The 24,302-nt window shown below is 48.3% G+C and overlaps 1 pseudogene; it reads right to left on the bottom strand.

Moving 5' to 3' along the window:
* Positions 1–7,619: 7,619 nt before the first annotated feature.
* LOC149354888 (uncharacterized) lies at positions 7,620–8,334 on the bottom strand (annotated as a pseudogene).
* Between the last annotated feature and the right edge of the window lie 15,968 nt (positions 8,335–24,302).

The following is a 24,302-nucleotide window of genomic DNA, read 5'->3' as shown; positions in this document are numbered from 1 at the left end:
TCAGGAGACGACGTTTTGTCTCCTGACAGTGCCTTGTAGAACCATTGAACACAGAGGTAAATAGACGCGGGTTCGAAAACGCAAAAATTTTTCTAAGAACCGAGAAATGATTTAATATTTTTAATGAATCGATTATATATACGAATAGACCGTACGACGAATAAATTAGAGAATACAAACAACGTTTGACCGCCACCAGCCAATTCTTATGACATTAGGCAAAATAGCGAATTTATTCCCATTTTCACGCATTAAGAGCGCCGATAATAAGCGAATGGAAGCTCTATAAGCATTGAGAATGGTTCGGATATTGCGGTAAATAAAATTTAACCACGTTCAATGAGTGCTAAATCAAATTTCTGACAGCTACTATTTCTAAGAGGCAGTAATAAGCAATTCTATATAACAAAAACATGAACTCAGTTTTGTGTTTACTTTTGCATTTTAAAACAATATAATGCAACACTTTTCTAGTGCCTTAAAATTATCATGTATTGAGGATTATTCAGGCAAATTTTAACAAAATTCGATGATGATGTTTTTTTTTAAACCCAAGTCAAAGTTGTCACTTTTTTGGCGTTTTTGAACTTCGGCCAATTTTGAGACCGTACTGAAAACTATCTGTCAAGTCTAGAGCAACAGAACTTGCCTGAGGTGAGTAAAAACAGCTGAAAAATACTGAGAAAAATATTCAGTGGGAAGATCTTAAGGCATCTTGCCCTAAGGCTGCCCTGAAAAGTGCCTTTTTTGCACCGCATAGCTCCAGAAGCGAAGTTTGCAATTTTTTTTATCGGAAGGTTGAAAGAGCAAAAAAACATTTTTTATTTTGTCGGATTGTACCAGTTATAAAGAAGTTCTGAAAAAATGCTGATGCGCAGGAAAAATTTTTTGTGCATGTAATGAGGCTTCAAACTTGCAACTTTTCGAAGTGCCAAAAACAACATTCTCCACCTCTTGTGACATGCGATTTTTTTCCGAGAAAACTACGAAGCTTCTTGCAAAACTAAGGTTCATTCCTTTGTGTGGACACATTTGCCCGTCATATATAAAAATTTCATTGAAAACAAAAAATGGTCATGGGACCTCGATTACCGTTCTTATCTGAACACGCCCATATATATATATATGTGTGTGTGACAGAAGCCAACAGCCACAGAAACCAAGGGGCACAGGGGATTTTTTTTTTCTAATTTATTTGTCCTGTGGTGTTGATCAATTTAGAATATTACTGAATATGTTATCGCTCAAAGATAATTGACCAGAAAAGCAGGAGAAAAAACAACCACATGCCGCCGGTGGGATCCGAACCCACGACCTCCGAATTACGCGTCCGGTGCTCTACCTCTGAGCTACGGCGACGGCTGTCAATTCTTCTGCTTTCGGGGGTATTTATGTTTACAAGTAACCTAACCTTGAGAGTGTTCAACAGCGCCACCCACGTTCATAAGCGGCGGACGTAGAACGTCCTGAGTTACCGCAGGTGTGACGTAGAACGTCATCGAACGGAGAGGGTGGAAGCTGCGTGAGAACCCTCTTATGCTTCCTATGGCATCAAGGCTGCCAGAATCGAGGCCCTCGCTAAGCAATTAAGCAAACAAGGGAAGGGTAATGAGGGGCTCGTTATAAATATGACAGAAGCCAACAGCCACAGAAACCAAGGGGCACAGGGGATTTTTTTTCTAATTTATTTGTCCTGTGGTGTTGATCAATTTAGAATATTACTGAATATGTTATCGCTCAAAGATAATTATATATATATATATATATATATATATATATATATATATATATATATATATATATATATATATATATATATATATATATATATATGTATATATATAATAAAGAGGCACAGTGAGTGAATTAAACATCTATTCAGTATAACTACTATTCAAGCATGGGCCCAGGACTGGAAGCAAGGATGTTCAGAAGCCTTATCTTGGCAAGTTGAACATCAAACGTCATATATACTTAATAGACGTCAAGGACACATTGAAATTGCCCTGAACAGATAGACTGTCGCGTTTTAATGACAAAATCCTACTTTCCTTATGAACACGGTGCTTTCATGACCTAGAAAAGGTGATAACATTAAATACAGATATCCCTACCACCGAAAATTTTCGCAAACAAACTGCAGTGACGTCAATACAGTCTTTTCTGGATGGATCCCTGAGGCCAGGCTGCACTCTCATCTCCTAACGGTAATCATGGAGTCCTCGGTCTTGACGTCACCAGTTTGATTGGGATAGTGAAAAAAATTACAATTTTTAAATCGAACTTTCTCAGTACTAAATGCTTTTTTTCGCGACCGGAAATAAAGTTCATCAACCTAGCAAAAAGAGGCATAGAATAAATTTTTACTAAGATCAAAAAGTGGACGAAATTACCTCCGTGTGTCCCTATGAACTTAAATTCCCAAGGCATAAAATGGTTTTGGCGGGGAAAAAAATCGGTTTAAATTCATCCGTTGAAACTGCCTTTAATCTCACAAACTGGTGGCTGGGTTAGGTGGACCTCAAGGTATTAAGTAGGCTTCAGCGCCATGCGTTGCACGTACTCTGGTAAACGCGGCCCAGAATTCCCGCCAACAGGCCGCGCAGTCGATATCTGTTTTGCAGCCCCCGGGGCTCGTGACAGGCGCCGCCGGCTGCGTCCGAGCGAGACTTGTTTGCTTCCCTCGTTAGGGCCGGAAGTATCGCCTTGCTCAGAGCGCGCCGTCGTCAACCGGTGCGGTTACGGTCGCGCCTGTCTCGCCCGCCCACGTCAACATGTGCGAACACGTGATCGCCGCCAGCCTAGCATTACCTCTGTTTACGGGCCCCTCGCCGAACGCGACTCCGAAGGACAACTGTCGCGTGATGCGTGCGCGCGGCCGATTGTTAACGTCGTTCGCGCCACCGTCACACCGGTGATTTTATCTGCAGGTGTTCTTTTATCTGTCTTTGCGCTAGGGACGTGAGCGCGCTAGCGTCGCTCTTCACTTGTGCGTGCATAAAACCAATTCTTTCCCTGATCAATTTCAGGGAGGCGAGCAGCTTCCAAAAAGAGAAAAGAAAGTTCGCCCACTTGCCACTTTGAAGTGCAAGGGTACACGATGGAGGGTGCTGTTGTGTGCACGGAGAAAGCAAAAAAAAAAAACAAAGCCTGACTGCTGTTAGAGTTCGACTTTTTGATCTGATAACCGCTTGCGGAGAGCACGATGCCTGCATAACACAAACATGCGTTTGAGAAAGCACCTGCAAAAAGTGCAATGTTCTTATTCAAGACCACATTTGGAATATTTTAGTCTTTCTGCAGTGCTTTCTTCTCTTTTTTTTCTGCGGGTGGGGGAGGGGGGTGTGACGGGAGTATGGTTTGACCAAATATGTTCAAAGTTAGCCGCTGGTTACTCAGCTGAGTTGCCTGGTACTCCGAAGACGTGCATGCGCAGATGAGGCATGTCTTTATGGCAGCTGTGGGCGGAGTGCGGCGACCATTGTCACGATTTTCATAGTTAGACTCAAAATACGAGTTAGCCTATATATAGGCGAGTAAAACGAGAGTAAGCTGTCTTTTAGAGCCCTCTCCTTTAGGGGGAGGGTATGCTTCCCATATACCGGGGTACATGTCCATCGCCAAGTATACGGAATGTTTACTGCGACGACCCCACTCAATGCGAGCGTCCACACGGGAATCAGAGGCAAACAGACAACGCTGGGCAGTCGGTCCTGCGGCGCCCCAAGCGCCCAATCCATCGGGGAGAAGCCTAGCATGAGCGAACGAAAAAGGTCAACTCCGCAGCCCCTCCGTCCGTCCTGACGAATACACCGGCGCGAATGCAGCAGTATGTAAGCTTGGACACCCCAGCCTCCGCATCATGTGCTCGTCAACATGTAATTCTTGAATATATCCGTTTTGTTCCGACTGAGTCTAGCGGTGTCTCTTTCCCTCTACGTCCCGTGTGGACCCGTGCAGTATGTGGTGCCGTCACGTTTCTCTTGGCCATGCAGGCACATTACCATTGCAAACCACAGTAGCTTAATCCAGTTAGCAATGGCAGGAGGCTTCTAAAAGCGGCACCGGAGGTGCTGAGGTTTGCAAATAGAGATTGAAACATCGGTTAAAAACTTGGCAACTGGTAAAACTTCGCTTGTTTTCAAGCCGAAGTTCGTTTCCGTTGTCAACCGTAAGTATTCCGTAATTTTAGTGGTGGAAATCTATACCCCAGGGCTTGGGCAAAATACCCTGTCCCTAAAAAGTTCTGCTCTAAAAGACAGGTTACTCCCTTTTTACTGCCACGTAGGCTAATTTGTGTTTAGAGGGTAGGGTGTGCGTCTACCAATTTCTTAAGTGTAGTGCCCCGAGTTAAAGCAGGAATAAGTGGCTCAATAGAGTCAGCGACTCCTCAATGGTGTAGTACAGCGAACTGCTTAGGTCAAATTTTTCCGTCGCGCTAGAGACCGCGCCTGTAGGATTCGTACACTTTTTGTGTGCGTGTGTGTGTGTGCTCTTGCCCTTCGCAGTGCCCTCTCTTAATGTATCTGGAGCCTTCGGATTCGCAGCGTACGGTAAAGCATTCTACTAAGCGCGTGACAGACACCCAGCTACATAGACTAAGCGCTAGTTCCTCAGCTTTTTCACAAACTGCTAGCAACAGGCAATCTCTACAGGCAAACAAGCATTCTGCAGTGAAAACACATTGCAACTGAGCGAACAAATTTGAGGGAACAAATTTATAGTGTAAATCGTTGTCGAGCGCAGGCGTAAGCAAGTAGTGCATTGTAGAAAACGCGTAGCTCATTTCATCGGGCAGATCATAGATGGCGGTAACCGCACTCGGGTATCGGGAAGGTCTTTTGGCTGCAGTACTTGCATCCGTCTACGCTTTCTTCTTTCCTCTGAACTGTGTAGCGCGCATGGTCTCTATGGCTGCTTCTGAGGCTTTATTCTCTGGCTGCTTAAAGGGAAGCTGAAACGGTTTTTTGATAATTCGAGGTTATTCAAGAATTCGAATCTATAAAGCTTCTAGATGAACCATGCAAAGTATTTTTGCACCAGCGTTTAAAATGGTGACATAATCGTCGATTAAAACCGCGACGATGTTCAGGCTTCTCTTCACTACGTTGGAGGAGTGCGAGGAAACTCGGCAGTGACGTCATTATCGCCGAAACTTCAGATGTCCGCTGCTTACGCCTGCATGATGCTGTGCGTCGTCAGATGGCGCCAAACAATGCATTGTGAGCTTCACCTTCGATGGCGTTGGTTTTCTTCCATGGAATAGCCCTTTCTTCGCTGGAAACGTAGTGCCGTCATACGTGACGTCATTATCGGGGCCTCTGCCCATCGCGGTGCACTTCAGAGAAGCCTGAACACCGATGACGACTTTATTCGGTCATTACGCCACCATTTGAAATGCTAGAGCAAAACGATTTCGCAGGCTTTACCAGCACATTTCGTACATTCGGCAACCTTAAACTCATAGAATTCTAAAACCGCTTCAGTTGCCCTTTAAGTTCCACGGTTCTACCAGTTAGAAAGCACAGCGCAAGAGGCTGCCGTGTTGGCCGAGTGGTTATTGAGAAAACCGAGCTGCTGTGTTAGTGCCGGCGTTTATTCGAATTCCGCTCGAGACTATGTTAGTGGAAAGTTTTATTTTCTTTCTTTCTGCTAGATAGTGCTCGGATATAGAATTTTCTGATGTTTCGGAAATGCTCGGCTTTATTTTCGACCTCGAGTTCACCGCGATTCACGGACGATGTTCGCCAAATTCTGCCGAGCAGAGGAGCTAAACGCCTTTCACGCTTAACATGTGCGATGTTGGGCATTTATATAGAACGCTCGAATGCCCTCTATCCGTCTTGCTGAACGGGCGCGTGGTTCTCAAAGCGCTGCATCGAACTCGTGCTTAGGAGAGCGCCGGGGACACCGATGTGAGCGCAGGGCGCTCGCGAGGCAGAGCAGCGTAGGACCGGCTGCTCCGTGGTGGCAAGAGGGTCGCGATGGCGCGAGATTACGTGAGATGTGTCCGCGGACAGGAAGCAAAGGGGAAAGCGCCGCCTTCGGCTGGGAGCGTGTCTGTGTGCGTATTCGCAGGGTCTGCGCGGATTTTAGCCTCGCGTCAGACGACCGGCGGCCGAGTCCCTTGATGCGGCGTTACACCTCACGGATTAGCGGCTGTCTGTCCGCGTTACTCGCGGCTGCCGGTTTTGTCCGTGCGTAAAGCCAAAGCGAGATTTTGCGCCGCTCTCTGGAGCCAGGGATGTGGATAATGACGGTCTTCGTGTTTCGTTTAGTGGCTCGACGCGAGCCCGAGAGGTTTAGCTCGCAGATAATTCGGGGAGCAGTGGCTAACGCGTTCTGATTAGGGTCTCCCTGCATTCGTGACGAACCCGTACGCGCGAGGCCTTTTTTTTTTTCTATCTCCGATTCTTCTTTGCGTTCGTTTACTTCCGCGGGTGTGAGCTCGGGCAGTGATCGATTGTTCGCCAGGTTCTGCGTTAATTATTGCTCAGTCATGCCACTGGCTTTGGCCATGCAGATGGTCAGACGAAGAGCAGGAACTTCCCGCTTACCAGTTTTTTCGAAAGACGCAGAAATTTACTTTCCATTCCTAGAACTTTGAACAACATTACCATATTATGCAATCCCCCTATATAATGATATGAAGAAGGAAGGTAAGTTGCTGGGTGAGTTGGTTCCGATATTCCGTGACTACAGCGCAACGAGCGGGACAAGAAGGACACAGGCAGGGACACAACACAGCGCTGCTTTATTAACTGCCAGCCGGAATAAATACCTAACTGGCGGCCAAAAATGGAAAGTAATGTGCACAGGTCATGCAGCGGAAAAACAAAGTTAAAAAAAATTCAGAAAATAAAAAACTAAAAAAATAAAGCACACGCGTGTCAACATTCACATTCGAGGTAGCGTTTTTCTTTTCCTAACAGCAATACAGATGGTGCGCTTATGCATTCTTCCAGGAGCCTTGCTATCATGTGTGCTTCTATGATTTCTCTTGTCAGTGAATCGGGGTTCCTACCTATCACAACGCACTCGTTGTACAATGGTTCGAAGGCATCGTTGTGATCTTCGACATCAACAACATCACTTTTGCAGTTTCTGCAATGTTTCGCTACGTGGCCTACGATAGGCCCACGTGCGACATTATAATCATGCTCTTTTAATCTTTCGTTGATACATCGGCCGGTTTCGGCCGATGTATTGCTTCCCACATGATAACGGCAAAGAGTAGATGACTCCCTCCTGGCAGGGGACAAATTGTTTTGCATGCCTTTTCAAGCAGCCGCCTGGTTCCCTGTTGGCCGAATTTACTTTCTTCACCAGGCTGGACAGCGCTCTGTTGTGTCCCAGCCTGTGTCCTTCTTCTTGTTGCTGTTGCTTTGGTGGCATGGCACATACCCACAACGGGGGATCGGCCAGGGTTTTTTTTTTTATTCACATACCCTAAAGGCCCTTTTCGGGCATTAGATAGGAGGGGGGGGGGGTGTTCAGTTAGAAATAAACAGTATTCCACACAATTGTACAGGCAATATAAATCCAAAACCACAGGCGAAATCGGGGGAAAAAAAAGTACACAAAATTCAAAGTTGATAGGACGCAGGAATAGAGGCTTCCTAATCCGAATTTGTTTGTAAAAAACACTTTAGTTTTTGCACAAATTCGTCATGATTTAAGGTCAAGACAATGTCATCTGGTAACTTGTTCTAATGATGGACGGCAAGAAGCAATGGTGAATGACTAAAGAGGTGGGTGCGTGCAAACACGGGTTCGACTTTGAGAGCACGATCTAAGCGCGGAAAGATACGATGGGCGGGTCTAATATAGTATGAAGCGAAAGAAGATGGACTGTGATACAATCTGTGAAAGTGCGATAATAGTGCTAGTATTCTTCTCTTTTCAAGTGATGATAGCTTTAGCGACGCTTTGATTGCCGTTATGCTGGAATGACGTGAATAGTCCTTAGTTATAAATCTCGCTGCTTTATTTTGTATTGACTCCAGTTTGTGAATTAAGTACAATTGATGTGGGTTCCAGATTACGGATGAGTATTCCATTTTTGAGCGGACGAGTGTAGTGTAAGCTAAAAAGTTTGGTGGCAGGATCAGCTTGGTGCAAGTGACGTCTGTTGAAACCAAGTGCTTTAGATGATTTACTGACAGTTGCATCGATATGGTTATTCCATGTTAGATCAGACGAAAGATGAACACCAAGGTATTTGACTGTGGAGACATTCTCAATGGGAATACTATTCATGGAATAACAGTGATTTTGGAGCTGATTATTGCTGGTGAATGTTATAGTCTTTGTTTTAGAGACGTTAACTTGCATTTGCCACTGTTCACACCAAGCGGTGATTCTGTCGAGGTCTTTCTGCAAAAAATTGGTGTCGTTAGGGTTGATAATCTGTCTATATAAAACGCAGTATTCAGCAAATAATCTAGTAGTAGAGGTAATAAATTCTTGTAGTAGAATTTCTAGTAGTAGTAATTCTAGTAGTAGAATAAAATCTAGTAGTAGAGGTAATAAATAATAGCAGAGGTAGTAGAGGTAATAAATAACAGTGAGGAGAGCCCAAAGAAGGTAAATTGGTGCCAAGCTAATGGATTAACTTTGGTTGCCAAGCTAATCATTTAATTTGGGCATGCATTCCGAGCAATTAAAGATGGAATTATAGATTTTAAAAAATTATGGGAAAAAATGAATTGGAAATAATAAACGGTTGTCCCGTTCGTTGCGCTTTAGTCATGGAATAACGAAGAAGGAAGCCAGCAGTCATGGAAGCCAAGGAAGGCATATATTAATTTCTTTTATCAGTGGAAATTAGTATTGCAATAATTTTTTTCCCTGAAAGATAAAGAAGATAGAAAAAAACTACAGAGAATGTTTACTACATTCGAATCGGAGCGAAAGCACGGATTTGTGCTGCGTAGAAGAAGACGGTGAGCAGGCAGTGCCGCGGGAGGGAACAGATGGACGTTGATGAAGACGACGCACTCCAATGCACAGCGCGAGAGGGCGGTGCATTTTAACACGAGGCGTGTTGGCTGCGGCGATAGCCTAGTGCCGGGTCAACTTACACTCTGTTTCGCGCAAAAATCTGAACAGGGATTTGATAACGACGCTCTTCCAGCCCCCACTGTGTCGTTCTGTCTACTTTGGGCTCACGGGTCATGACGTTTTAAAGCGAGTGCGTAAATACCAATTTCTCCTTGCACCGAAACATTTTTCTATAAATTACACACCGAAACTCTACCTGTCAACACGTGGCACGATAGGAAAAACATTTTGGTGTCTTCTGTAAACTGCGGCTTGTGCAATGTGCCTGAAACAATTGCACATTGTTTGATAGACTGCAAAGACACGATTTTGTTTCGGGATGTGCTGCAGAGGACGCTACAGAAAGATTTTCTGTAACACACACACGTGCGCGTACGTACGCACGCGCGCGCGCACACACACGCGCACACACGCACACGCGCACACGCGCACGCACACGCGCACACGCGCACGCACACACACACACACACACACACACACACACACGCACGCACGCACGCACGCACACACACACACGCGCGCGCGCACACACACACACACACACACACACACACACACACACACACACGCACGCACGCACGCACGCACACACACACACGCGCACGCGCACACACGCACACGCACACGCACACATGGACACACATTTCTGTGCATAACCATGTAGAATAAATACCATGAGAGGAAAAAAAAGCGGCGATAGCCTAGTGCATGGTCTCGCTGAGCGGCCCTTAAAGGAGATGTGTTCGCGCAGCCGCGGCTTCGACTCCCAGTCATGGATGCTGATTCAATTTGTTTTCCTCTTTTTCATGGCTTGAGCTCTAACCCAGCTGAAGGTCAAATTTACGCGGTTCGAGATTGAAGCCCGAGGTCCCGTAGTGAAGCTTTCGCTTCAAAAACATCCCCGTGCCACTGGTGGGAGCCGAATCCAAGACCTCCGCATCGCGTACGGTGCTTTGCCAACTGAGCTACGGTGGCCGCTGTGCACCCTTCTACATTCGAATGCATTTATGTTGCTTGCAACCTAGCTTTGAGAGCGTTCATCAGCGCCACCCTCGTCCTTTGCGGCGGACGTAGTACGCCCTGTATTACCGCGAGTGTCACGTGGAACGTGATCGAACGGTGTGGGCGGCAGCTGTGCGAAAACCCTCTTATGCTGACTGCCAGAACCGATGCCATCCCTTGCTATAGGACGGAAAAGGGTAGGGACATGAGCGCATCATTACGGCATACATATGAATGAAGCCTTCCTCCAAATGTACGTCATAACGAGCCCTTCATTTTCTGACCCTTGTCAGCTCAAATGATTCTCGAAGAGTCATGCAAGGAAGGCACTTTCCAAACTGTCGCATCTTCAGTTCTTTCCCTCTTTTTTCGCGGGTTGAAACGAGCCTTCGCACAAACGTAATGGTGTCTGACTGCGTTAGTAACTGCAAGCTCACCCAATTAACATACGCAGTGTGAAATGCAGGACCGACGCCTGTGGTCGCGCTGCTGTGGAACCAGTTACTTTGCTGCACGGACTCGTGAGTACCGAAAGTGGAAACCTATTAGCCAGTGAACAGCTGACGCATCAGTCTGAACGAAGAAACAGAACAAGAATGCAAATCGGGAGCAAAATATTGAGCTATACTGGTCTTCTCTATGTTCGTATACGGATGCGGTACGCAAAGCTGCCAATGAAGTTCACGGCTTGCATTCTATGCACGAAAAAACTGCACTGGCTTGTAGCTTCAACATGCAGCCGGGATGGCAGTGGTGCAGTTAACACCAGGGCATGCGAACGCAGTTCCCTACTGACTTTCAGCATACATCTATAAGATGCGCGGTAGTTCAGCTTTTCTAGCTTGGCCCTACGTGGCGAAGGTGACGCAGCTAGGGGGGGTCACTTCTCTACTTTGTTTTTTTTTCTATTTTTTTTTCTATGCGATCGTCATGTTGCTACAACCTCTTAAGACCCGTTACTTAGTGTCGGCCTACGACGCGCGTGCGGTAGACATCGATCACTTCTATATGGGCCGTCACGTGACAATAGAAGTAATTTACCCACCACACATGCGCTTTAAAGCCTTTTTCACCTCCTTTGTTTAACACCTCCACCCGCCTCCCATTCTCTTCTTGCACTCATAATTATACTGCGTGTTCGGGTAAGATTGCAGCCGAGTTTAAAATTCCCGTGGGCGCTCCGACCATGCCAGTTGCAGCAAGCTTTGGAGACCTGGTTTTAGAAGATGGGTCAGTTTACCACGCCCGTAACAATACTGGCGTCGCTGATGATGCTAAGAGGCACAAACATGTCGATCACGGATGCATGGGGGCGTATAGTCGCAGCAGAACGGGTCGGTTGTAGCGGTCTTTTATATCCCGAAATGGCACCGCCCCTAAGGAGGCGAGCCGCTTTCATCGCGCACCAATTACCTCCGATGAGTGTCCCAACTGCGTGTACGTGCCCGAATCTCTACCCGTGGCCGCAATGTGCGTACACACTGGACAACAAGCGTATACGAAGGCTGCGGCGCGCCTCGAGCACGAAAAATGACCCGAGAAGCAGCCATGGCGGCGGCGGCGCAGAATCGCGCGCAGACAGGGCCCATCGCGCGGCGGCCAAAGTGGCACTCAGCCAAGCGGCGGAGCGCTCGCTCCAAACGAGCGTCAACTTCCTCGTGCCATTAGGGATGCGGGAGGGGCGCCGCCGAAGGGAGAGCGCCGCGTTTCCCGCGAGGTCGCGTCCAAATGGATGATCAGCCGCCGCTCGCCGACTTCCGCGCAGCAGAACTATAGGTGTACCCGGTGACCGTCCCCGTCCTTTCGCGGAATGCGCACTCAATCAGAATGGCGCGGAAGCGGTACAGGCATTGCACGAAAACAAACTGCCCAGAACAGCGAACACGTCCAAGCTGTCTCAGCAGCACAACTAACTCTTGCCGTGGTGATCTCGGTTTCATTCGATTACAAAAAAAATAAAAAACTAAAAAATAAATGACAGAGAATATTTACTACATCCGAATCAGTGCGAAAGCTCGGATTTGTGCTACTTAGAAGACGATGATGAGCGGGCGGTGCCGCAGGACGGAGCGCTCGCGCTTCTCGGTCATATATTAGGCAAGATAATTTTGTTCGGGTCAGAACCAGCGGATTAGGGCTTTCGCACTAAAACGACAGCTGCACCGTAACCACAAGTAGAAGCGGACAAGAAGTGGGTAGAACCGTCCACTGCGTGCCTATCGCCGTCGTCACCTTCTGGCTCCGCCAGCTCCGCCAGCTCCTCTAGATTTTCGAGCTTATATTTGCCGACAACGCTCTTGTAGCGCTGCTTTCTGCAGAGAGAAGAGGCGTCATGGGCGGCGAAACAGCTATGATTCGCAGCACTACCAGCTTGACACCGGGTGGCGCTGCCACTTCGCGTTTATACCACAGTTCTCAGTACCGAACTCGACCCCAGGCACGCCATTCCAGTGTCACGTGCAGTCACTACCCTCAGCTCTTCTTGGCGGCCAAACGCGAATGAAACACGCGGACCCGTCGTAACTGACTCCATCGATGCCCCACCCAGTGAAAAGTAAGATGGTTGCTTCATTAGTTTGCGTGAATGTGCGCACGCCGACACAGCGACGCAAGAACACTCTGCGCCGTCTAATTCCTGCCAAGACAGGCTAGACGAGAGGAACGTTTTTATTTCACTTTTGTCAGCGAGTATTTCTTTTCTTTAGCGCTTGACGAGCAGGCATCTCGTTGTGCCTAATACGCCGTTCACTGAGGCAGTGTCTCCGGACACATCGCCTAAGCGCCCCACGTAGCATGCACTGCAGCTCGGTTCCGGTTCGCAGCAGCCGATTAACAGATATGGTTTGGTTTGGTTTATGGGGTTTAACGTCCCAAAGCGTCTAAGGCTATGAGAGACGCCGTAGTGGAGGGCTCCGGAAATTTCGACCACCTGGGGTTCTTTAACGTGCACTGACATCGCACAGTACACGGGCCTCTAAAATTTCTCCTCCAAAGAAATTCAACCGCCACGGCCGGGATCGAACCCACCTCTTTCGGGTCAGCAGCCGAGCACCATAACCACTGAGCCACCGTGGCGGCGATTAACAGATATACTGCGTACGCTTCGTATTTGGTTTGCACGTTTCTCCGCCCCGTTTCTGGCTGCCGTGCTGCATGCTTCATTAATAGCTCATGCTGACGCTTGCATTAAGCGATAAATTCTTTTAGCTCCCATTTACGGCAAACTCGGGCGAACGTCGTCCGAAACTCAAGAACATGAAGCCGTACCTGAAGAAGAACACGATTCCGAACTTACCCGAACTATTCCGAACTATGCCGCCCAAATGGGAGGCAGTAGGAAAAAACTTACCGTAATTTAGCCCCCAGCAGGATAGCCAGCACAGGCGTAAAGCGAGCAGCTTTGTTTTCCGATAAAGCCACTCAAGAAGAAGACGAAGAGCGCTGCGAACGGCAGCTTATCTTGATCGAGCTCCTGCTTTTTCGAAATAATTTGTGCTTCTGTGGCCTTCAAGGCAACCTCGCCGTCCCAGGCGATGGCGGATGACCCGCCGCCTCTGCTGCCTTCTGTGGTTAGCAGTGTGAACCGCACAGATCAACCTGGATGCAGTATGGATCTCCCCTCAGAGCTCCCGGGGTCGTCTAGTTTCTCCGACTCGGATGACATGGAGTTCGACGGTGGCTACACCGAGATTGTGAATCGTCGCCTGAAGAGGAAGCTTTCCAAAACCCCGACTGAGTGTGGGCCCAGTGTGCGTACGAAGCGGGCTAACAAGTCCATTGTGACCACGAAGATGCCTAACCAACACAGTGTGAGCAAGAAGACTGCTAACGAGGCCAATGTAAGTGAGCAATCTCTCACTTACACAATTTCATACATGCCTGTTGAGGATTTAGAGAATCTCAACTCCATCAACAGGCAGACTTTGACTCTTCTTCTTGAACGACTGGTTCCGGGCCAAGTCAAAGAAGTGCGTATTAATGCAAGAAGGAATATCCTCTCTGTTGATGTCTCTAGCCAGGCCACCCTGGAGAAGTTGAAGACCGTGTCTGTCCTTGGCAACATACGAGTCCGCTCGTTCTTCGCTCATGGACTTAACACTACTGCTGGTGTGATTTCTGACGTGGACATAGAGATCAAGGATATGGACTTGGTGCAACTGCTATCAAGTTCTGTTCGCATAACTGACATCCACCGTTTCGGCCAATCACGGTGTGTCAAACTAGTGTTTGAGGGTACTACTTTACCATCCCATGTGAAAGTGGGTTTTGTGAGGCACCCAGTGCGTCCTTATGTGCCCCGACCGGTGCAGTGCCGAAAATGCCAGAAGATTGGACATGTAAGTGCTGCGTGTACGAGCACTAAAGCATGTCCGCGTTGTGGTGGCGTGCACGAGGGACCTACATGTGCGATTGAGCCTCCAGTTTGTGCCAACTGCAAAGGTCCTCATGAGGCAACGTCTAGGGAATGTCCGAAGGTGAAAACAGAGATGAAGATCTTGAAGAAAATGGTGAGAGACCATTCTACTCACCGAGAAGCAGCAATCGCGGTACGTCGCTCCAGGAGGAGGACACGAAACCGGCAGAAGAAATTGAGCTCAGTAAATGACGTGTCAATACATCAGGAGGACCGAGACCACTCTGCCGCGCAGAAGCCACCGCCTCCAGCTCCGCAAGAGCCAAGACTGTCAACCACCCAGGAGGACTCCGCAGAGTGGCCACCTCTACCATCGCGTACTGTAAGCTCTGTGACACGTCCGTCTGTGCGTCCGCCGGATGTGTCTACAACAGATGATCAAATCAGGGCGATGCTGAAACAGCTGATAGGCACCTTACGGCTGATAATTGCTGGAGTGGACACGCCAATTGCTAAGGCTGCTGTCCAAATTTTAGACGCTATTGAACCGGTGCTTGCCACCCTTTAATAGCAGTCAAAAATTATGGCTCTACCGTCGTCAGCACCCTCACTACAGGAAAGAATCTCTCGATCGGCAGTATTACAATGGAATGCTCGAGGTCTGCGAGGCCGCCTAGCAGATTTCAGGCAGAGGATTTTCAAGTACCGATTTCCAGTGCTTGTAATATGTGAGCCTAATATCACATCTCCTTTTCGACTGTCTGGTTATGAAAGTTTCCTCTCTGAAGCGGCTGGGCATTTGAGCAAGGTACTACTATGCGTCCGTCGTGACCTCACTTACATTCGGCATCAAATTCCTGGGGGCAGTAGCAACGAGTATGTTGCAATCACTGTGACTCTGAATGGGCGCACAATTTCTATTATAGGTGGCTACATACCACCAAGGGGTCGATTTGATGCCCTACGACTACAATCGCTACTCGACAGCGTTTCGGAGCCCCATATAATAGTAGGAGATTTCAATGCGCATCACCACGGCTGGGGAAGCGCCATTACGAACGTTCGAGGACGGGATATCGCCACGTTCATGGACAATGCAGTTCTTGTTTTGCTCAATGATGGCGCGCCGACATTTCTACGAGGGACTACCTACAGCAGCTGCCTGGACCTTGCATTTGTATCCAGGCGCCTCTCATCGTTCGCAACGTGGTGTGCTGATATTGAAACTTATGGAAGTGACCACATACCAACGTATGTGCAGCTACGGTGGTTTCACCGTCTTCCAAATGCCAAAATACGTTGCACCGACTGGAGTGCTTTCCGCATTGCTCTAGAAGAAACCTGTGGTAACCTCGCTGATCCAACAGATGTGGAACAGCGTATTATTTCGGCCATGCAAGATACAACGCGCAACATCTCAGCGCCCAATTCCACAGCTCCAGTGGATGTGATCTACGCGCAGCTTCGGGCGATTCGTCGGCGCGCAGAAAGAAAATACCGGAGGACAAAGGATGTCTCGGATCTCCGGGTCTCTCGACGTGCCCAGAAGCAAATACAGCGCTATTTGGAGAACCTAGGCAAACAACGGTGGCGGTCATTTTGCAGCAGATTGGATCCCCGCAAACCACTCTCCAAAATCTGGCACGTCGTTCGAGCACTGCCGACATTTCCCCAGCAGAAACACTCTTTCCGTGCATTGGCACTTTATGAAGGACGGCAAGAACTAGAGGTGGCAGAGGATTTCTGTTCGAGAATTGCCGGAAGCGCTTCTTCACCTCGGCAGCATCGATGCGCTCCCCCCACGATGGACGATCGACTGGACATCCCCTTCACAATTCAAGAACTGAAAGCGGCTCTTTCTGCTTGTACGCATCCTTCGTCCCCAGGACCTGATGGAATAACATACAATGCGCTTCGTCATCTAGGCCCACAGGTAATGGAAGCCCTCTTAACATTGTTCAACCACTCCTGGGCCTCTGCCACTGTTCCACAGCAGTGGAAAAGAAGCCGCATTGTGGCCTTGCTCAAACCAGGGAAATCGCCACTCGACTTAGCATCCTACAGACCAGTAGCTCTGGCAAGTTGTATTGGCAAGACGATGGAGCGTATGGTGCTAACCCGTCTAGAATGGTTCCTTGAAAAACGTGAACTGTACCCTTCCACAATGACGGGTTTCCGCAAAGGCCGGTCTGCCATCGACAGTGTAATTGATCTCGTGTCAACGGTAGAACATGAAAAACGCCGTCACAGGTTGACTGCTGCTCTTTTCCTCGACATCAAGGGCGCATTCGATAATGTTCAGCATGATGCAGTACTAAATGCACTCGATGAATGTGGCATAGGCGGACGTCTACACAATTGGATTGCAAGCTATTTGACAAACCGGACAGTCTACATGGAGACTCTTGAAGGAGACACAGCAGATCATCATGTTGCTTGTGGTGTTCCTCAGGGAGGAGTGCTTAGTCCAACGTTGTTCAATCTCGTGCTCATTGGCCTTTTCAAACAACTGCCGAAGACTGTTTCGATATCCGCCTACGCAGACGATATTTGCATATGGACATCAAGTGTCACGCGTCCCCAAGTGCAAGCAAGATTGCAGCGTTCGGTTTCAATTACGTCTGCGTACTTGCGCCGTCAGGGGCTTGAACTTTCGCCAACTAAAAGCGTAGCATTGGCTTTCACACGCAAGTTAATGGCGTGGTATCCGGTCACAATCGACGGGCAAATTGTTCCATACGTAACACATCACAAATTCTTAGGTGTTACGATAGACCGTGACCTGTCCTGGACGAAGCACATTTCTGTGCTGAAGAAAAAGCTCGACAGCTTTGTAAGCATTGTGCGGTGTATGGCAGGAAAATGTTGGGGTCCCTCTGAGCGATCTTTACTAAATGTGTACCAGGCGCTGGTAGTCGGTCTTCTCAGATACAGTGCACCCGTTCTCTCGGGAGTCAGACTATCAGGCCTACATGTGCTTGAAAGCACGCAGGCTCGTGCTTTAAGAGTATGCTTGGGTTTGCCATGTAAAACTTCTACATGGGGCACATTTTATGAGGCCCGAGCCTGCCCAGCACGAATTTATTTTCAACAGGAGCCACTTCGTGTGCATTTGCGGCATCTGACCAGGCATCGTCATCACCCCCTGACCAACATTAGTGCGGCGCGTCCAGATGCAGCCTTTTCCAGAGCCCTTAGGATGCAGTGCAATGCGGTGCCTTCGAACTACGCGCCACACCAGATTGCGGAGGTGCCACTTTGGGCAGTACCAAAACCATCTATACGGACAACAATCCCAGGGATAACAAAGAAGACGCACATTCCAACAGTCGGACTGAAACAGCTGGCGCTGTCATACATTACATCTATGTATACTAACACCCAGCATGTTTTCGTGGACGGATCCGTGACGACCACTTCTTCAGCTGCAGCGGTGATAGTGCCAGGAAATGCCTCATGTCACCGTTTCAGGCTCATGCACAAAACGTCCTCTACGGCAACCGAATTGGCAGCCATACGAGAAGCCGTCCTTTATATTGGTCACCAGCCAGCGCAGCAATGGACTATATTCTGCGACTCGAGATCGGCATTGCAGGTCGTACAAACTTATCTAAAACCAAGGGCATGCGAGCAGCTGGTTCAACAAATTGTGGTTTTCTTAGCCGAAGCTTTCCACCGCGGCCATATCATAAAGTTTCAATGGATACCGAGCCATTGCGGCATAGCGGGAAACGAGCGTGCTGACGCCGAGGCTCGGATGGCACATAGTGATGGTGCTTTCATTGAGATAGCCTTTTCTAGATCAGACATTGGAGCCTTGTTGGCACATTTAATGCAAGCGGCAATGCAGTCGCACTGGCATGATTCGAGTCATCAACAGTACCGCGTCTGTAAGCTTGACGCTGGCTCACGATTACATTTGCCATCTATGGTGGTGCGACGTCATGGGACTTTACTCCACCGGCTACGGCTTGGCGTTGCCTACACCAAACACTATCTTCACAAGATCGGCATCGAAAGTAACCCAAATTGCGCACAGTGCCACACTCCAGAGACTATCGGACACCTTCTTTGCGAGTGCCCGAACTATACTGCTGAAAGAACAACATTGGAGGCGACCGTGAAACGACTGGACTCTCGCCCTCTCTCTGAGGAAACTCTTCTGGGCGCCAGGACGAGACGTTCTGATTGGTGCCGTGTGACAAAGGCCCTGCTCACCTTTTTGTGTGAAACAGGCCTGGATACTCGTCTGTGACCGCCTGTGCACAACCTACATGGTTAATGACATGTGTCGGTGTTTGTATTGCTGACACCAGTTTTACGAGTTTTATGTGCGTCTACTCACCGCGATGCGAGTGCCAGCCAGTGCGGTGTGTGTGGTGTGTGTGTGTGTAGACATCACCCGAGAAACTCATTGTATTATGCCATCATCAGCCTTCATTCGCACTTTCCTTCTTTCGCACTTTTTCCTCCTCTTCCCTTTCCCCTGTGTGGAGTAGCAGGCCAGGGCCATGTTACCACCGGCCGACCTCTCCACCTTTCCCTCATTAAAATTCCTTTCTCTCTCTCTCCACTCCGCCAACACTGCAGCCTCTCGCACTTTTTTAAACTCTGCCTCGCATTTAACCCGTTCGTTCAGCTCTTTCTACTTTTTCAAATGCTCGTTTCCAGGCTGGCGCCGTGGCCGTAGAATTCAGCCGGCTATATCACCTACGTAGGCGTTATGTAGCCGCATACAAATGCGAGAAAGCGGCCAAACGCGTCGCTATGGTTGATCGGCAGTGGCCGAGCGCTATAACGCGCCAAAGCACGAAAGCACCGAGGCACGCTAAGTGCTCTGGCCAGCACGAAAAGCAAAAAAGGATATTCGCGGTGGCACGTGAGGCACCAAAAGAGGCAAACTGCGCTGTCGAACTAAGAAAAAGTGTCTAATCGCGGAGGCTCCTCAAGCCGTGAAAGCAGCCAGGGATACCATGCACGATAGTTCGAAAGGCAGAAGCAGGCAAAGACGGTGCACGTCCGACAGCCAATAAATTTGGTCGGTACTCGAGTGCGGCTACAACCCGCTGCGAGCCGCCCTAGATTGCATTGCACCTTTTGAGCAACGCATTTTATGGTTACTTACACTTACTGTGGACAAAGAAATAGGCTGCAATTTTGATTTGAATAAATTTTCCCCCTTCGATGCACTGTATAGACGCGGATCCTCAAGGTGGTATTGTAATGGCACCGCACGAACTGTACGTCTAGCGGCTTTAAACCCTGTCTGACCCCATAAATCGAGAACCCTGGTGAAACGCGTATAGCATCTGGCTTGGCATGATGATATGCTGCGAGGGGTTGGCCGCTTCGACAGCTCTGTTTGGTCTTAGCAATATCAGAAGCCCGAGATTTTGGAAAAACTGGCCTATATCCTGGCTCTCTAAACTGTTGCACCGCTGTGCAGGCCGCAGCGTGCACAGGAAAACCACGACCGTAATTATCAGAACTGTTCGCACTCTATACAGCGACCCGTCATGTCGAACGCGGGGCTACCGCAATCTCTGACAGCACTGGTGCTGGTCAGTCACTAGCCCGAAGAACTTTGAGAATCCAACCCTTCCCTTGTTGCCGCAGCTGTGGATTCTACAACGGTGCTAGCTTTTAGGGTCATGGTATTAGCGTGTTAAGGATAGGGACATAGGTTAGGGTTCAGGGACGGTTATGGGACGCCCATAACCATGCAGATGAAACGCACTTTACCACGGGGGCACAATGCTATTGTCTCACTATGTGTATGCCCTGAAGTTTAAGTTACAGCTGGCGCCAGCAAATCAAGCACCATAGTCTCACAGCCTTTCGTGTGATTTAATGCTAGGTGCTTGATTGGCCTCCACAATTGCTATCAGAAAACGGGGCTATCCCCGTTTGTCGAAATGGCGAGCCACCTAAAAATCTGGCTTATACGTAAATTGCTGGCACGAGCTGCAGCTTCGAGCCAATTGTCACAGACTGAGCGTGCTGAAGGCGATGAAAATAAATTTCTGCGGCCACATTTCGTGACAGTTATTTCCTAAATTCTTCCCCGTGACCCTTTATCATTGCTAGGTACCACCTGTGACGTCGGGGCTGATTGCTAGCCAGCAGCGTCAGCCGCCAGCTCTGTTATCAAAGGCATGTTGACCTATGAAAAAAAGGGAACAAAATAACTGGGGGAAAATTGTGCAAAAAAAATTCTTGGGTGATCCTCGATGGATCGTTTGAATGCGCTGGCAGCGAAACGTTCGTTATATCCGAGGTTAACACAATAATGTTCGTTATATGCGAGGTGGTGCACTACAGTTCGTTACACTCGGGGTCCAGACACCAAAGTTCGTTACAGACGAGGTGGCATGCTTAGATTCGTTATATCCGTGGTTAACCCACGACAGATAAAATACGTCGGCAGTTTGCGGAAGAGGCGCTGCTGTACTTAAGGAAGTTTGTGATTTCTCGCAGACAAGCACAGTTCCGAATACATCGCATGCTGTACGTTTATTACAAGCTTACTAGAACTCAAATGAAGGTTTTTTTTACAGTGAGGGCAGTCATTTATCGATGTTACTGCCACGAGCGACTTGACATGGGAGTATCATTTCTCCTCCGAATAGCAACGCTTTTCTTCACAATAGCAGCATGGGGACGACGATCAGACTTTGAGCCGCGCCGTCCTTATACTGTATACATACAGAGTGTTTCAACTAAGGCTTTACACAATTTTTAACAATAAGCTTTTTGAGTTCGAATAGCACTTTTTTCGGCATAACGTTGTCAGCGGTGTAGTATAATACAGCTAAGACGCGCTAACTAGCGCGCTGGTTAACTAATATAGAACAGTCAACTTTTTAACTATTGCTGTTAGGCTCCTTAAATATTGGGAGGCGTGTAGCTCACCATAAGCAATATCCATATAAGTTTTTAGATATTGGAAAACGCGGTTATCCGCGGCGCTGTGACCCAACAAATTTTAGCTATTTCGACGAGTTGCGTGCACTGGAGAGGTTGCTTTGCCCGGAAGCTTCTCGAAAGCGCATGTATTTTGGCGGGATGTAGCCAGAATTTGTTGGGCCACAGCGCCGAGGGTAATCACGTGTTCTAAAATCTTAAAACTGGTATAGATATTAATTACTGTGAGCTACACACCCCTCGGTAATTAAAGAGCTTAACAGTGATAGTTGAAGAGTTCCATATTCAATATTAGTTAACCCGTTTATTCGTTAGCCAGTCTTAGCACTATTCTAATCTACGACACCGCTGACAATGCTATGCCGAAAAAAACACTTTTCTAGCTCAAGAAAGCCTGTTTTTGAAACTGTGTAAAGTCTTATGTGAAACACCCTGTATAGAAAAGGTTAGGGACGTAGGAGGCAGTATGTTTAGCACTTATCCCGCGATTGCTGCCTTTGTGAAAAGGGGGGTAGAAAAAAACGAAATATATAGCATGAGGGGTAGGTGTTATCTAACAACAGAACACTTTGCTTACTTCATGCTACATAATGACATTGTTTTTGAAATCTTCTTTAGTGCTGCTCTGTGGCAGCGCTCCAATGTAAGCTCTTCTCAAAGAGCCTGTCATTAGTTTGAAAAAGCTGCATGAACACACCAGTGTTGGCGCATCAACGAAGCCAACAGAGCATTGAGCATAGGCCAATAATGCTTTCAATGCAGGAATGCATTTAAGGACTATATCTTCGCTTCGCCGTGTCCGCGGATTTTCGTCCTCCGTCCGCGCACACTGCTAGGAAATTCCCGAAAATAAAATACGCCCGAAATGTTTTTAGGTATCTCCGTGTTGCAAACCTGGGTCCCTTGGGTGAGTAACCGCAAGCGTGTGTGACGCGTTAAACGGCTCTACTGTCAGCGCTTTCCTTTTTTTTTTTTTTATCCAGCTTGGTTATCACCACAACGCATCTGTGCATGTTTCAAGGAGGTATGTCCTCTAGCAGGATTTTAGTGGTCTGCGTGAAATTATGAGATGCGGCGGGTTCTTGGTAGAAAAGCAGCGCGCAGAAATCAGAAACAGAGCCACGACACACAAACACAGGATGATGGAGGCTGCATGAACCCCGATATAAAGAAGCTGGCAGCGTCGATGAAAGGAGAAAGGTTCAAAAGGCAGGGGGAAAAAAGATTTTTGTGGCAATTCTTTTCGGGGCCATTAAAGCCCCGACGAAGCATCCTGCCGCGTCCTTCGCCAGCAGCGGACGAGAGCCGAGAAGCGACGGACATATTATGCAGTCACGGACGTCTCCAGCATGTAGTCCAGCCAAGTCTTGAAGACGTCCTAGGACACTCGGCCGCGGGGGACGCTTGACCGGTGAAGGAGGTTTTGCTTGAAACTGACGTTGATCACCCGGCACTTGTACAAAACAGAGAAGAAAAGAAGCTTTGATTACTGACAACGCTCGGTGTCGGTTTATCGGTTTATGGGGGTTTAACGTCTCAAAGCGACTCAGGCTATGAGGGACGCCGTAGTAAAGGGCTCCGGAAATTTCGACCACCCGTGGTTCTTCAACGTGCACTGGCATCGCACAGTACATGGGCCTCTAGAATTTCGCCTCCATAGAAATTCGTCCGCCGCGGCCGGAATCGAACCCGTGCCTTTCGGGCCAGCAGTCGAGCACCATAACAACTGAGCCACCGCGGCGGCCAACGCTCGGAGTGTACGCATTGCAACAAAATACGGTGCAGCAGCACGCATGCGTTCCATCTGTGGGTTTGTCCAGGCTTAGCATGGATTAGAACGCTTTTTTTTTTACTATACGTAGATATCACAATATTTTGTGCACCTATCAAGCCGATGTTCAAAGCCCAGCCTCGTTTCGTACGGTTGGGAATCTTGAGTGCATGCATATACTTTGTTCAATTGTTTTTTTTTTTTTCACCAGTCTTCTACAGGTGCGGCATTTCTTAAATGTTCTTCCAGAAACATCAGGGGCTGATGTCTGTCAAACCGCAAGAGAACGAGCAATAGAAACACCTTCTGTGACTCTCCTAGCTATCAGTTAATCCCCTCATTAATAAGCAGCCATCATGTGCACACATCCAGCACTCGGGTAGTAGCCGCAGGAATCGTTGGCTCGCAAGGCATGCCAGACACTGCTCCATTTCTTGACGGCGTCGGGCCTGCGCCGAATAGGCTGTGACTGTTGTGACTGTGCCGTACACAACTTCCCTACTAACTTCATTTTAACCTTATAAATGGAGCGGAGGATCATTACTTGACAGCAGCCGATGAAGTAGTACGTCCGGAAAGCGTAGGCAAAAACCCGGTGTTTCCCTTCGCTGCAACTCTCCCTTCCTCTCCCGGGGTCAGCGCCTTCAACGTTGTTCCTTCTTTATTGGAGAGCGTTCCATTCTGTTTTAAGCATCGCTATTGTATTCTTCGAAATCCCGACCCCCAATATGCGCGGTGAACGACTGCGGTGTGCGTGTGCCCCTTTTCCTTCGCTCCCGCGGAAGGCCCGCTCCTCGACCTGTCACGAATGGGAGGACGCGGGCCGCACGTTACTTCGAAATTTGTCTTTCTTTCACGGACCCATATTTAGGACGCGCTTGGACCGCGTGCATCACTCAACATTCGCCCTTTGCTTCTCTCAACCCTCTACACGTCCGTTGCGCGATTCCGCGTATACACACACGCACAGGCAATGCTTACAACTCCACTCGCTAACCCCCCTTTTCATCCTTTTTTCCTTAAAACCACCGTCTCAGCTTTCAGCGGTTTTCGGTGGCCAGAAAAGTATTTTCTCCTAGACAATTTCTCTCGCTTCTACATCTTGCCTGCTCCGTCACGACCCATTCGAAGCCCATATAGATGGCAGCGGGCACTACGTTCCCCCATCCCCGTTCAGATCACCCCCCC

The sequence above is a fragment of the Amblyomma mixtum genome, chromosome 3, assembly GCF_055824585.1.
Source record: "Amblyomma mixtum isolate Tamu chromosome 3, ASM5582458v1, whole genome shotgun sequence".
Lineage (NCBI taxonomy): Eukaryota > Metazoa > Arthropoda > Arachnida > Ixodida > Ixodidae > Amblyomma > Amblyomma mixtum.
This window is presented reverse-complemented; position numbering and strand designations above follow the sequence as displayed.